This window comes from Chiloscyllium plagiosum, unplaced genomic scaffold (genome assembly GCF_037043375.1).
Source record: "Chiloscyllium plagiosum isolate Xiang-an unplaced genomic scaffold, Cpla_swu_hap1 HiC_scaffold_27, whole genome shotgun sequence".
Lineage (NCBI taxonomy): Eukaryota > Metazoa > Chordata > Chondrichthyes > Orectolobiformes > Hemiscylliidae > Chiloscyllium > Chiloscyllium plagiosum.
The window spans coordinates 12,045,341-12,058,442 of NW_028270165.1; the positions used below are offsets into that span (position 1 = coordinate 12,045,341).

The 13,102-nt window shown below is 45.6% G+C and overlaps 1 pseudogene across 1 annotated transcript; it reads right to left on the reverse strand.

Annotated features, from left to right (window-relative positions):
- Nucleotides 1-293: 293 nt before the first annotated feature.
- Nucleotides 294-12,851, reverse strand: LOC148143123 (uncharacterized; annotated as a pseudogene). The gene is made up of 4 exons (XR_015751116.1): nucleotides 12,644-12,851; nucleotides 10,461-11,439; nucleotides 6,415-6,477; nucleotides 294-3,139 (listed from the first exon to the last, which is right to left on the reverse strand). The product of XR_015751116.1 is annotated as an uncharacterized LOC148143123 (transcript).
- Between the last annotated feature and the right edge of the window lie 251 nt (nucleotides 12,852-13,102).

Genomic DNA, 13,102 nt, shown 5'->3' on the forward strand with positions numbered 1-13,102 from the left:
GTAAGTGCAGCATAGTCCACGAAAAGATTAGTCATGATCTTATTGAGTGGTGGAGCAGACTCGAAGGGCCGGAAGGCTGACTCTTGCTCCTAGTTCTTATGCTCTTATGTTGAAATCACAAGCTTTTGGAGTGTAGTCACTTCAGCAGATGAAGTCATGAAAAAACAAGTGCTGGAAAGAGAATTTAGATAAATGAAAGACAGAGCATCTCAACGGTCAATTACTTACTCCCATACCTATTTCTGATTATCTTACTACACAGCAAGTTGTGTTTACCAAACATTAATTTTATTTCCATTGTTTAAAAATCAAATATTTAAGATGAACAGTTTGTTTGTCCTCACTTGGACACACTGTGAATATCATAAACCCTCTCATGAGATATCATAGGAACAATTCATAAACTAGATTTGTCACTGAGTCACTCAAGGAGATACTAGAAAGGAGAAAAAATCCCAACATGTTCAGGATGCTAACGAAAAGTTAGCAACCTGAAATGGTAACAGGAGCAAGTGAACAGCCCCAATCAGGAAACTCATATTAGATTAGATTAGATGACATTACAGTGTGGAAACAGGCCCTTCGGCCCAACAAGTCCACACCGCCCTGCCGAAGCGCAACCCACCCATATCCCTACATTTACCCCTTACCTAACACTACGGGCAATTTAGCATGGCCAATTCACCTGACCCTGCACATCTTTGGACTGTGGGAGGAAACCGGAGCACCCGGAGGAAACCCACGCAGACATGGGGAGAACGTGCAAACTCCACACAGTCAGTCGCCTGAGGCGGGAATTGAACCCGGGTCTCTAGCGCTGTGAGGCAGCAGTGCTAACCACTGTGCCACCGTGCCGCCCACTACAGTACCTTGTACTATTCTTCACTGAACACTGCAATTGCTTTCCTTTTCAGTTTAATGATCCATAATTGAATCTGACTCCAACACACTCTCTGGCAGACAGTTCCAGAGGTCAAAGTAATTTCAATCATTTACGAAGTTAGTTTTGGATCCATCCCAAAGACAATTCCGATGGACTTTTGCTTCCAAACATTTACAGTAAGTTCTTGGTACTACATTTCCAACTTAGTAGGTTTATTCCAGTTTTATAACATATTGGGGTGGCACACTGCTTAGCATTGCTACCTCACAGCATAAGGGACCCAGGTTCAATTCCAGCCTCAGGTAACTGTCTGTGTGGAGTTTGCACGTTTTCCCTGTCTGCACAGGTTTCCTTCCACTGTCTAAAGAGGGGCTTCGGTACATCTGTGTGGACCTCCTCCAATTAACCGAGGGCAATGGGGCACTGTGAGGATCAACAGATCAGACAATCAGTCAGCAACTTCTCTCCGGGAGACTTGTCTCAAGAAAGGCAGCGGTTTCTTATCTCATCCATTCTCCTACCCTCCACAAACTCCACACAGACAGTCGCCCCAAGGGTGGAATTGATCCTTGGTTCCTGGTGCCATGAGGCAGTGCTAATCACTGAGTCACAATGCCACCCCTGAGCCGTGAGGTTGCAGTCCAATGGAAAACAAATACAGTGCACCAACTCTCCCACTGCACCCACTGTCAGGAGAATCAGTCCTGGGGGGGACTCATGGCAATGTCAGCGGTGGAATCTGATTGTTGTGAGCGCTGGTGCCCCCGCTGGTGCTTCCGCAAGTTGCGGGAAAATGTAAACCTCTTCTCGCACTCAGGGCAGCTGAAGGGCCTCTCCCCGGTGTGGACTCGCTGGTGCTTCAGCAGGGCAGAGGAATCACTGAAGGCCTTCCTGCACTCGGGGCAGCTGAATGGCCTCTCCCCCGTGTGGACCCGCCGGTGGGTCAGCAGTGTGGAGGAGCGGGTAAAGCCCTTCCCGCACTCGGGGCAGGAGAACGGCTTCTCTCCAGTGTGGACGCGCTGGTGCCGAAGCAGGGCAGAGGAATTGCTGAAGGCCTTCCCGCACTCGAGACAACTGAATGGCCTCTCCCCTGTGTGGACCCGCCGGTGGGCCACGAGGTTAGAGGAAACAGCAAAACCTTTCCCGCACTCGGGGCAGGAGAACGGTCTCTTGCAGGTATGGATCCGCTGGTGGGTCAGCAGGTTGGAGGGCTGGGTAAAGCACTTTCCGCACTGGAGGCAGGAGAAGGGCCTCTCCCCAGTGTGGACCCGCTGGTGCCTCAGCAGGTGGGAAGACCTGCTGAAGTCCATCCCACACTCGGGGCAGCTGAAGGGCTTCTCACCCGTGTGGACCCGCAGATGGGTCAGCAGAGCAGAAGAGCGGGTGAAGCCCTTCCTGCACTGCGGGCACGAGAACGGTCTTTTCCCGGTGTGGACCCACTGGTGCCTCAGCAGGGTAGAGGAATCACTGAAGGCCTTCCCACACTCAGGGCAGCTGAATGGCCTCTCCCCTCTGTGGACCCATTGGTGCTTCAGCAGGTCCGAGGATTTGCTGAAGGCCTTCCCACACTCAGAGCAGGGGAAGGCCTCTCCCCAGCGTGGACGCGCTGGTGGGCCAGCAGGTGGGAGCAGTAGGTGAAGCCCTTCCCACACTCAGGGCAGGAGAATGGCTTCTCCCCAGTGTGGACTCGGCGGTGGTCCAGCAGGTGGGAGGAGCAAGTAAAGCCTTTCCCACACTCGGGGCAGGAGAATGGCCTTTCCCCGGTGTGACTTCGCCGATGAATCTCCAGGACAGATGGGGCATTGAAGCCTCTCCCGCAGTCGCAACACTTCCATGGTTTCTCCACGGTGTGGGATTCCTCTGGTTTCACCATGGCCGCAGCTACAGCCCCTGCCCACAGTAAATTCCTCTTTCCTGGCTGTATAACTGTTTCAGGCTTTACACACAGTGCGCTGTAACAGTAGAGACACTCATTCAGTCCTACTAATGCTGAAAATGGTCTGAAACAGAAACCAAAATGTTTTGCTCCTTCTCACAGAATCATAGTTCAAAATCGTTGAGGTCCCGATGGATTGAGTGACTGTCAGACATTGATGTGAAAGTGGGGACTGTAGACGCTGGAGAGGAGTTCGGAAGTACGGTGCTGGAACAGCACAGCAGGTCAGGCAGCATCCAAACAGCAGGAGAATCGACGATTCAGGCATAGGCCCTTCATCTGTTGATTTTTAAACTTCAGTCTTCAGATCTTCAAATACTCTGGAAAAAGAGATTCCAAAAGTCATCACGGTCAGTCCAGGGTAGAAATTCAGAACAAGCTATTCCACTTTCTGCAGAACATATTTTTCTTTTGCTGTTCCACAAAATTGAAAGCATCCAACTCTCTCTCTCTCTTTCTCTATTCTCACTCCCTCAAATTAATTCTCCTGAAGTTGCTGATTCAGGATCTTACAGGGACAGAAAAAGCAAAAACGTCAGGACTGACACCTTCGAATTTTGGATAACACCACGTGAAAGTTAATATCTTTCAGGATATTGGGATATTGCTGAGAGTGAGCAAGTCTGATTTTGGGAAGCAAAACAAGTGTAAATTCAGGTTGAACCTGCAATACAGCTTCTTGATAAAAAAAAAGACATGAATTGGTTATCGTCCCTGTGGTGGTGGTGGTGGTGGTGGTGGTGGTGGTATGTGGTGGGTGGAATGAGACATCAAGGCATTGACACAGACAACCCGAGAGAAACTAAACATACAGACATGGCAAATGTTAGTGGCAAGCCAGAGTCAGATCTACAGCACAGAAACAGCCCCTTCGGGCCAACCAGATATCCTAGCCTAATCTAGTCCCATTTACCAGCACTTGGCCCATATCCCTCTAAACCTTTCCTATTCATATACCTATCCTGATGCCTTTTAAATGTCATAGCTGTATCAACATCCACCACTTCCTCTGGCAGCTCATTCCTTACACACACCACCCTCTGCATGAAAAGGTTACTCCTTAGGACCCTTTTAAATCTTGCCCTCCTCCACCCTAAACCTTTTACTCTCTAGTTCTGGACTCTCTCACCCAGGGAAATGTCCTTGTCTATTTACCCTATCCATGCCTCTCATGATTTTATTAATGACTCTCAGTCACCCCTCAGCCTCTGATGCACGAGGAAAAACAGCCCAGCCCATTCAGCTCAAACCCTGGCAACATCCTTTTAAATGCATTCTGAACCCTTTCATGTTTCACAACATCATTCTGATAGGAGCGAGACCAGAATTGCACACAATATTCCAAAAGTGGTCTACCCAATGTCCTGTACAGCCACAACACAACTTCCCAACTCTTATCCTCAGTCAGAGGATTGGGAAAGTTTTCAAAACCCACAAAAGACAGCCAGGAAAGAATGCAGGGACAAACCAAATTTGAGGGTTAGCTTGGAAGCATCAATGAGAAATCGGCGGACTGGGTTTATTGGGTATCCGTTCTTGAGTACGTATACATATTTCTCTTCTGCTCTTCGCAGTTCCTCTGGGCTGCAATGTGTGGTGGCTCGTTGAAATAATCTCCTGATGCAGCTTCGTTTGTGGGTGTTGGGATGATTGCTTCTGTAGTTAGGTATTTGGTCCGTGTGTATTGTTTCTTGTAGACGCTAGTGTGAAGTTCCCCATTGACTGTTCGCTCTACTGTGACAGCTAGGAAATGGCACTTTGTTGTTGTTCTCCTCCTCTTCAAACTAGGAGCCCCCCGCCCGCCTCAGGCCCATAGTCTCACTACCCGGAACACCACCAATATACAGACTAGTCAAAGACCTCCAGTGAAGACTAAAACACTGAGTAGAAGATTCATACCACTCCACCCAAGAATTCCTGAACACCAAAGACACCAAGAAAGAAGAGGATGAAATAATGCTGTCCTTTGACATAACAGCCCCGTTCACATCCATTAACATCAACGTGGCCAAAGAAACACTGACTACACGACAAGAACCACCAAAGACACAAACACCAAACAGCACCAACTTCATCAGCAAAGATAACATTGTCAAGCTTGTGGACCCGTATCTTATCACCCACTTCACATTTAATAACAAGCCCTACAAATAAATCAACAGAACACCCATGAGACCACCAATATCAAGGTTCCTAGCAGAAGCAATAATGCAGAGACTCGAACAAACAGCCCTCCCAACGCTCCAACCCAAATTTTGGGTCCGCCACAGTGATGACACCGGTCATCACAAAATGAAACAAATTAGAGGAAACCTACAACACCATCAACAATATCCTTACTGGCATAAAATTCACAAAAGAGAACAACAACGTGCCATTCCTAGATGTCAGTAGAGCGAACAGTCAATAGGGAACTTCAGACTAACGTCTACAGGAAAACAACATACACAGACCCAAGTACCTAATGCAGAAGCAAATCATCCCAAACAAATCTGCATCAGGACACTATTTCAACGAGCCACTACACACTGCACCACCCAGAAACTACGAAGAGCAGAAGATAAATACTTATACAGTATATTCAAGAAGAACGGTACCCAATAAACCCTGTCCGCTGATTTCTCAACAACAAACTCAAAGCAGACACACGCGCAGAAACCCTAGCCACATTACCTTACATCAAAGACATCTGTGAAATGATGTCCAGACAACTCAAACCTCTCCACATCATGGTAGCCCACAAATCTACCAACACACTTAAGCAGCAGCTAATGAAGCTGAAAAAACAAATGTTATTTACAAATTACCATGCAAGGAAGTATACACATGGACTCTGCCCCATAGTTCTCCGTGGCAAGAAATGCTGGGATGAGATAAGGAAGATTTTTTTCAGTCAGAAAGAGGTGACTCTGTGGAACTCATTGCCACTGAAATGAGGAAAGTAACTGAGTGCTTTTAAAACAGATAAAGATAGGCTCTTGATTAGTAAAGAAATCAAGGGTTACAGGGAGGAGGCAGGAGAATGGAGTTGAGAAACATTGGCCATGATCGAATGGTGGAGCAGACTCAACAAGTCGAATGGACCGATTCTGCTTCTGTATCTTATGGATCTGTAACCACAAACATCTGACTTAATTTTCACTACTTTTACTGTCGTATTTATGGCAAGCGTGTGGCAATATGTTGTAGATTTCTCAAGCTAGATCTTCTAATTTCATATCAAATATTGATAATTGGAGCTAATATTAGAGAGAGTAAAGGTGCTTATTTCTTGGATAAATAAACCTGTCATGCATTTTAAGCTTAAACCTTGCATACTTGCGAAATTAGAGTTGCCATTTTGCCCGCTGTCATCAAATCTCCAATAATACTTCCCTTTTACTTGATAACCCATTTTGGGAAATAATAAACATAACTGAGGTTTCGTGTTTTATGCAAGCGCTTTAAGCTTTTGATATAATGATTTTAAGCCATCTACACAGAGTGTGATTGAATTTCTAAACTTAATTAACAGCCTTAAAGTATTGTTATTTGTGTCACTCACATAACTGTAATTAATGTAAATATTGAATTAAACTTATTGAAAAGAACATACTTGCTGAATTAGAGTCAGCATTGTTTTCATTGCTTTGTCCATTATTCCCTTTCACCTCATTACCTATTTTAGAGAAAGAGAAAGATTGCATATGTTCGAACATGTACTTTTTTTGGCAATATTATAAAATGAAGAAAGCAGTTCAGTCAACTTCAATCTTCATCCGGTCACTTTTTAGAAAAGGTTTTGAGCACAGTTATAAAATAATAATGCAAGGTTACCTAATTTGCAGCATTGCTTGAGACAGATTTAATAGTACAAGAAGTTATGATCTCCATTCAGTAATGTCTTGATTTGAACATAGTTTAAGTTAAGCTAAGGATGTTGCAGGAATTGAAGTCATTGCGAAAATGTTACCAGGGAAAACACTGGATAAAAAAAATTCTGGTTTGAGTTTCTTCTTTGGGTATAAACAGATACTGGATCCAAGTGTCCTCCCAATCTTCTTAAAATATCCCACAAAATAAACACAATGCAACCTAAATAAATCAGGCCCAAAAGAAATTCAGAACCCACACTAATATATGGCAAGGAGGAACGTTTTAGACTACAGGACAATAAAGATGGGTTGGTCAGATGGGCAGAACAATGACAGATGGAGTTCAATCCTGAAAAGATTGAGATGATACATTTTAGGAGGATCAACAGGCAGGGGAGTACATGATGAATCACAAGAATTTAGAATATACTGAAGATCAGAGAAAGGTATATGTGTTCATAGATTCTTGAAGGCAACAGGACATGTGGATGAAATGGTTAAGGCGGCATATGAAATACTTGCCCTTAATAGTTAAGGCATTGAACATGAGAGCCAGGAGATCATGATGGAACTGTACAAGACATTCGTTGGGCCACAGCTGGAGTACTGGATCTGGTCGTCACATTATTAGAAGGATGTGATGGCACTAGAAAGGGTGCAGAAGGGAATACTAACCCAGGGTGGTGCATGTTGGTGGGTTTCAGCTATGAGAGTGATTAGATCAGCTGAGGGTATTTTCCTTAGAGCACAGAAGGCTGGGTGAGGACCTGTTTGTACAGATAAGACACTTAGGGTCTAGATAGGAAGAAACTTTTCCCCTTGGTGGACGGCTTCAGCAATTAGGGGGCATAGATTTAAGGAAAGTGATAGGACATTTTAATGGAATTTAAGGAAAAATATCACCTAGATATGTGCTGGAGATGGATGAATTTACTTATGGGAAGAATTGGTTTGTTTAAAGGGATGGATATAATGAAATAAAACTAGTTCAGAAGATCATTATAATGTGCTAAGAACTGGAGGTAGACCTCCAATAGTGGAAACAATCTAAAGAAGTTTCATTGTCCCATCTGAGAAAAACAATTCTGCTAAACTTCTCAAATGAACCCAAACATGTGTCAGATCTTGTTTGTTTAAAATCAATTGAATCTATTCCAAGTATTTAGGAAAATGAGAATCATCTTTAATCCTGGCCCTATTGGCTGCAACCAAAACTGATAGCAAGCTTTTTCAGTTTCATTGAAGTGGAGCTATCAGAGATATTGGCTCATTAGAAGAATAGAGGAGGGTTGTTTGAGCTTATTGAGCAGTTTGTAGACTCAAACAAGGATCCAGAAAACAATTTTCTGTGGCACAGAAGCAAGGACAATTAACAAGGATTGATGTTGGTACTGTGTGTCCAAGTGTCTCAGTATTCAAAGTTCTAGATAAGTTAAGCTTCTGAAAAATTGAAGGTGTCAATGGAAGATCAGTGGGGAATCAAGGGTTTTGGGGAAAAGGCAGGAAAATGGAATTGAGGGTTATCAGATCAGACATGATCTCACTGAATGGTGGAGCAGAATGACCAATACTGCTATTTCTTGCGGTAAATCGATCTGGGTGTTGATAAATGCTTTTGTATGATTTTTCTTTGTAGTCTGCAACATTTTGTATTCGGAAGAAGTTGGCTTTTGTGTTGGATCTCAAATAACGCTGGAGGCTCCACTGAGGGTTGTTTAGCAACTGAGGTTACATATCATCAAGTTAAATCAAAATAAGCAGCAAAATATATGGTAAAACTGTAGGTGTGACTGCTGAAGGCCAAATAAAACATTTTCAGTCGCAAAAATGTCTTTACTCCATAATGTTTCGTTTTACATGCAGTCAGCGACAACCAATCAAGGTGTCGCAGAGTAAAGTTAGGTCTCACCAAGACAGCTGACATGTCCGTACAACACTGTTGTAGCGCTCTTTAACCACAGGGTATATACTAGTGATTCATTTATTTTTCACTTTCCCCAACATCCCAAATTAGGTTGAGGTTTGTTACAGCATCCTGATGGGAAGCCCGATGTAACGTGCTCCGATACTGCTGCAGTAGTGTGATGTGTTAAATTCCCAATGATTTTCAAAAAAAAGAGTGAAAGGCAGTGGTTGCATGTGTTGACACCACAGGTATTATTTATATTGGCTTTGAGATAGGGAACAACCATCACCTCCCAAATTGTGTTTTGTTTGCACAGCAACTTTGAGTATGAAAAGCATTCTATTTTTAGACGGCCTAAATGCATACACCATTTCTTATCAGCGTACCTGAAACTTAACATTAAAAAGCACAAACAATTCATTTTCACTGTAAATTACATATTTTAAAATCAAATATTGCAAGACATACAAACACACCAAGAAGTCAAAATTTGTGAAGAAAGCACATCTTTTCTGACAGTTCAGACAGGGAAAAACTTTGTTCTTGTGGTGGTCAGTGGAGACTTACTCGATCAAATATTAACCAGCAGTGTATATCACAGAGATGCTGTATAAATCAAGATCTTATTGATCACTGTTGACAAAATTAAACCTATTGACCTGACTCTTTACAAAATAAGAACAGATTTTAGAACATAACATTTTCCCATAATACAGACATTTTCAGTAGTGCAGTTATGTGAAAAGAAACCTGCGTTGTTAATTTAGTTTGTTGCTCCAATTCATAAATGTTGTTTTCATTTATTTTGAAAAATCAACCCTTCCACTCTTTCTAAAGGTACATGACACTTTTTTTTTTTTTTCTTTGCCAATTTTCTTTCACAACAAAAGCATTAACTTTTTTGGCATTGGGTGGGGGAGCTCTGCCAGCTGCCAATTTCTCCCTGAAATTGTTTCACTTGACATGAGTCTTGCCAATAAATGACAGCAACAGCAGCAGCTAATACTGATGATAACATTTCAACAAAAGTATACTAAGGTGCTTCACATTATGTATCACCCAAGCTGGATAAATGTGAGGGTCTCCTTCTCGGCCTTTCCCCTCGGCTGAGGTGTGGTGACCCTCAAGATAAACCACCACCAGCCATCTCTAATGAGAGAGAACAGTCTAATCCTCTGGGAAGACTGTGATGAATGTGTTTAAAGTTGAAAGACTGTTGAAATATAAGTGGTTAGCACTGCTGCCTCACAGCACCAGGGACCCGGGTTCAATCCCATCCTGGGGTGACTGTCTGAGTGGAGTGTGCACAATCTCCCAGTGTCTGTGGTTTCCTCCGGATGCTCCGGTTTCCTCCCACAATCCAAAGATATGCAGGCTAAGTGAATTGGACATGCCAAAATTGCCCATAGTGGTACATAAGTCAGGGGTAATTGTACAGGAATGGGCTTGGCTGGCATACTCTCTACAGGGTCGGTATGGAGCTGTTGGGCCGAAGGGCATATTCCCACACATAGGGATTCTATGACTGTAACAAACACGACATCTGACAAACAGGAATAAAACTAGCCACCAGGATATATGAACATCAACTAGCCACAAAAACACATGATCCACTATCACTAGTATCTTTACATACAGACAAAGGAGGACACCATGTTGACTGGGACCATACATCCATCCTATGACAAGCTACCATCCAATAAGCCAACCAGAAACACACACAAGACTTCCTTGGAACATGTCATTCCAACTGGAAATCTATTGATTTGGACCCCATCTACCATGCTCTGAGAAAAAAGAATGGAAATGATATCACCCATCCTAAAACCAAAAGACATAAATAGAAAGCAGGACATAATACCAGCGCTTAACTCGACTCACTGATGTTGTTCCCCAGTATGGTGATGAAACATCTGAAAATGACCTTCCAGCTCAGCGAGCAAACTTACATCCAGAATGATAAAATTCTGGTTGACACAAAGGCTGCCACAAAGTTGGAATTCTCTCCCAGAAATGACAGTTGATGGTGCCCTCACCAAGATGGATGCTCGCGCTCCCCGCCCCAAGACAACATGCATCTTACCCTCACGAATATGGCGACCGGTTGCCCCCAGAGGTCCTTCCCCAAACAAAGTAAACACTGGGCCTGTAGAGCTTTTGTTCACGGCCTCAGGCCTCCCCTAGGACTTTATAAACTCCACAGTCTCCCTCCTCCCGCGGTTTCCAATCCTCTCCTGTCTCACTGTCTCCTCTCGGTATAAACAATGACTGCAGATGCTGGAAACCAGAGTCTAGATTAGAATGGTGCTGGAAAAGCACAGCAGTTCAGGCTGCATCCGAGGAGCAGTAAAATCAACATTTCGGGCAAAAGCCCTTCATCAGGATTACAGGCAGAGATCCTGAAGGGTGGAGAGATAAATGAGAGTAGGGTGGGGGTGGGGAGAAAGTAACAGAGTACAATAGGTGAGTGGGGGTGGGAAGAAGGTGATAGGTATGGGGGGAGGGGGTGGTGGAGTGGATAGGTGGAAAAGAAGATAGGCAGGTAGGACAAGTCATGGGGACAGTGCTGAGCTGGAAGTTTGGAAGTGGGGTGAAGTGGAGGAAGGGGAAATGAGGAAATTGTTGAAGTCCACATTGATGCCCTGGGGTTGAAGTGTTCCAAGGCGGAAGATGAGGCGTTCTTCCTCCAGGCATCTGGTGGTGAAGGAGCAGTGGTAAAGGAGGCCCAGGACCTCCATGTCCTCGGCAGAGTGGGAGGGGGAGTTGAAATGTTGGGCCACGGGGCGGTGTGGTTGATTGGTGCGGGTGTCCCAGAGGTGTTCCCTAAAGCGCTCTGCTCGGAGGGGTCCAGTCTCCACATCTGGAGCAACGGATACAATGATATTGGTAAATGTGCAGGTAAAACTTTGACGGATGCGGAAGGCTCTTTTTGGGCCTTGGATGGAGGTGAGGGAGGAGGTATGGGCGCAGGTTTTGCAATTCCTGCAGTGGCAGGGGAAAGTGCCAGGATGGGAGGGTGGATCGTAGGGGGGCATGGACCTGACCAGGTAGTCAGAGGGAACGGTCTTTGAGGAAGGTGGAAAGGGATGGGGAGGGAAATATATCCCTGGTGGTGGGGTTTGTTTGGAGGTGGCAGAAATGTCGGAGGATGATTTGGTTTATGCGAAGGTTGGTAGGGTGGAAGGTGAGCACCAGGGGCGTTCTATCCTTGTTACGGTTGGAGGGGTGGGGTCTGAGGGCGGAGATGCGGGATGTGGACAAGATGCGTTGGAGGGCACTTTAACCATGTGGGATTGGAAATTGCAGTATCTTAAGGAGGAGGCCATCTGGTGTGTTCTGTGGTGGAACTGGTCCTCCTGGGAGCAGATACGGCAGAGGCAAAGGAATAGGAAATACGGGATGGCATTTTTGTAGGAGGTCGGGTGGGAAGAGGTGTAATCCAGGTAGCTGTGGGAGTCGGTGGGTTTATAAAACGCCGGTGTCGAGTCGGTTGTTATTAATGGAGATGGAGGTGTCCAGGAAGGGGAGTGAGGTGTCAGATGGTGCAGGTAAATTTAAGGTCAGGGTGGAATGTGTCAGTGAAGTTTGCTCAACCTCCTCGCGGGTGCACGAGATGGCGCCAATGCAGTCATGAATGTAGCGGAGAAAGAGGTGGGGAGTAGTGCCGGTTTAATTACGGAAAATGGACTGTTCTACGTAGCCAACAAAGAGACAGGCATAGCTGGGGCTCATACGTGTGCCCATGGCTGTCCCTTTGGTCTGGAGGAAGTGGGAGGATTCGAAGGAGAAATTGTTAAAGGTGAGGACCAGTTCAGCCAGATGAATGAGAGTGTCGGTGGAAGGGTACTGTTGGGGACGTCGGGAGAGGCAGAAACGGAGGGCTTGGAGGCCCTGGTCATGGCGGATGGAGGTTAGAGGGATTGGGTATCCATGGTGAAGATGAGGCGTTGGGGGCTGGGGAAACGGAAGTCTTGGAGGAGGTGGAGGGCGTGGGTGGTGTCTCGAACGTATGTGGGGAGTTCCTGGACTCGGGGGGATAGGACAGTGTCGAGGGAGGTACTCACTGTCCCCTCTCCCCGGGCGCTCAGGCCTGGCGACCTCTCCGGGATGTTTCCGAAACCTGTTTCTGTTCTGAAGGAGGATCACTGGACCCGTGACGTTTCCTCGGATTCTCTTGACACATGCAGCCAGGGCTGCTCAGCTTTTCCAGCGGGTCCTGTTCTTGTTCCTTAAGCCACCGGCGCCATTCCTCTCCCACACTCAGTAACACTGCCTTTGTACCGCTACATGACCTACACTGCACATGCGCCAACTCACAAGGGGCTGGGTGACCAGACCGTGACGTCACCCCGCGTGTAGTGGGCGCGGTTCGACGAGGCATCCAACCAATCGGAGACAATGGGGGCGGGGCCAATGTGTTCCCTGCTCCCCTCGCCAGCCACCTGAAAGGTGGGTTTGTCTTTAAGTTTTAACGTTGTTTTTAAAAATTTTCAGTCTTTTCCGTAATGTTATTCAAGACCTCG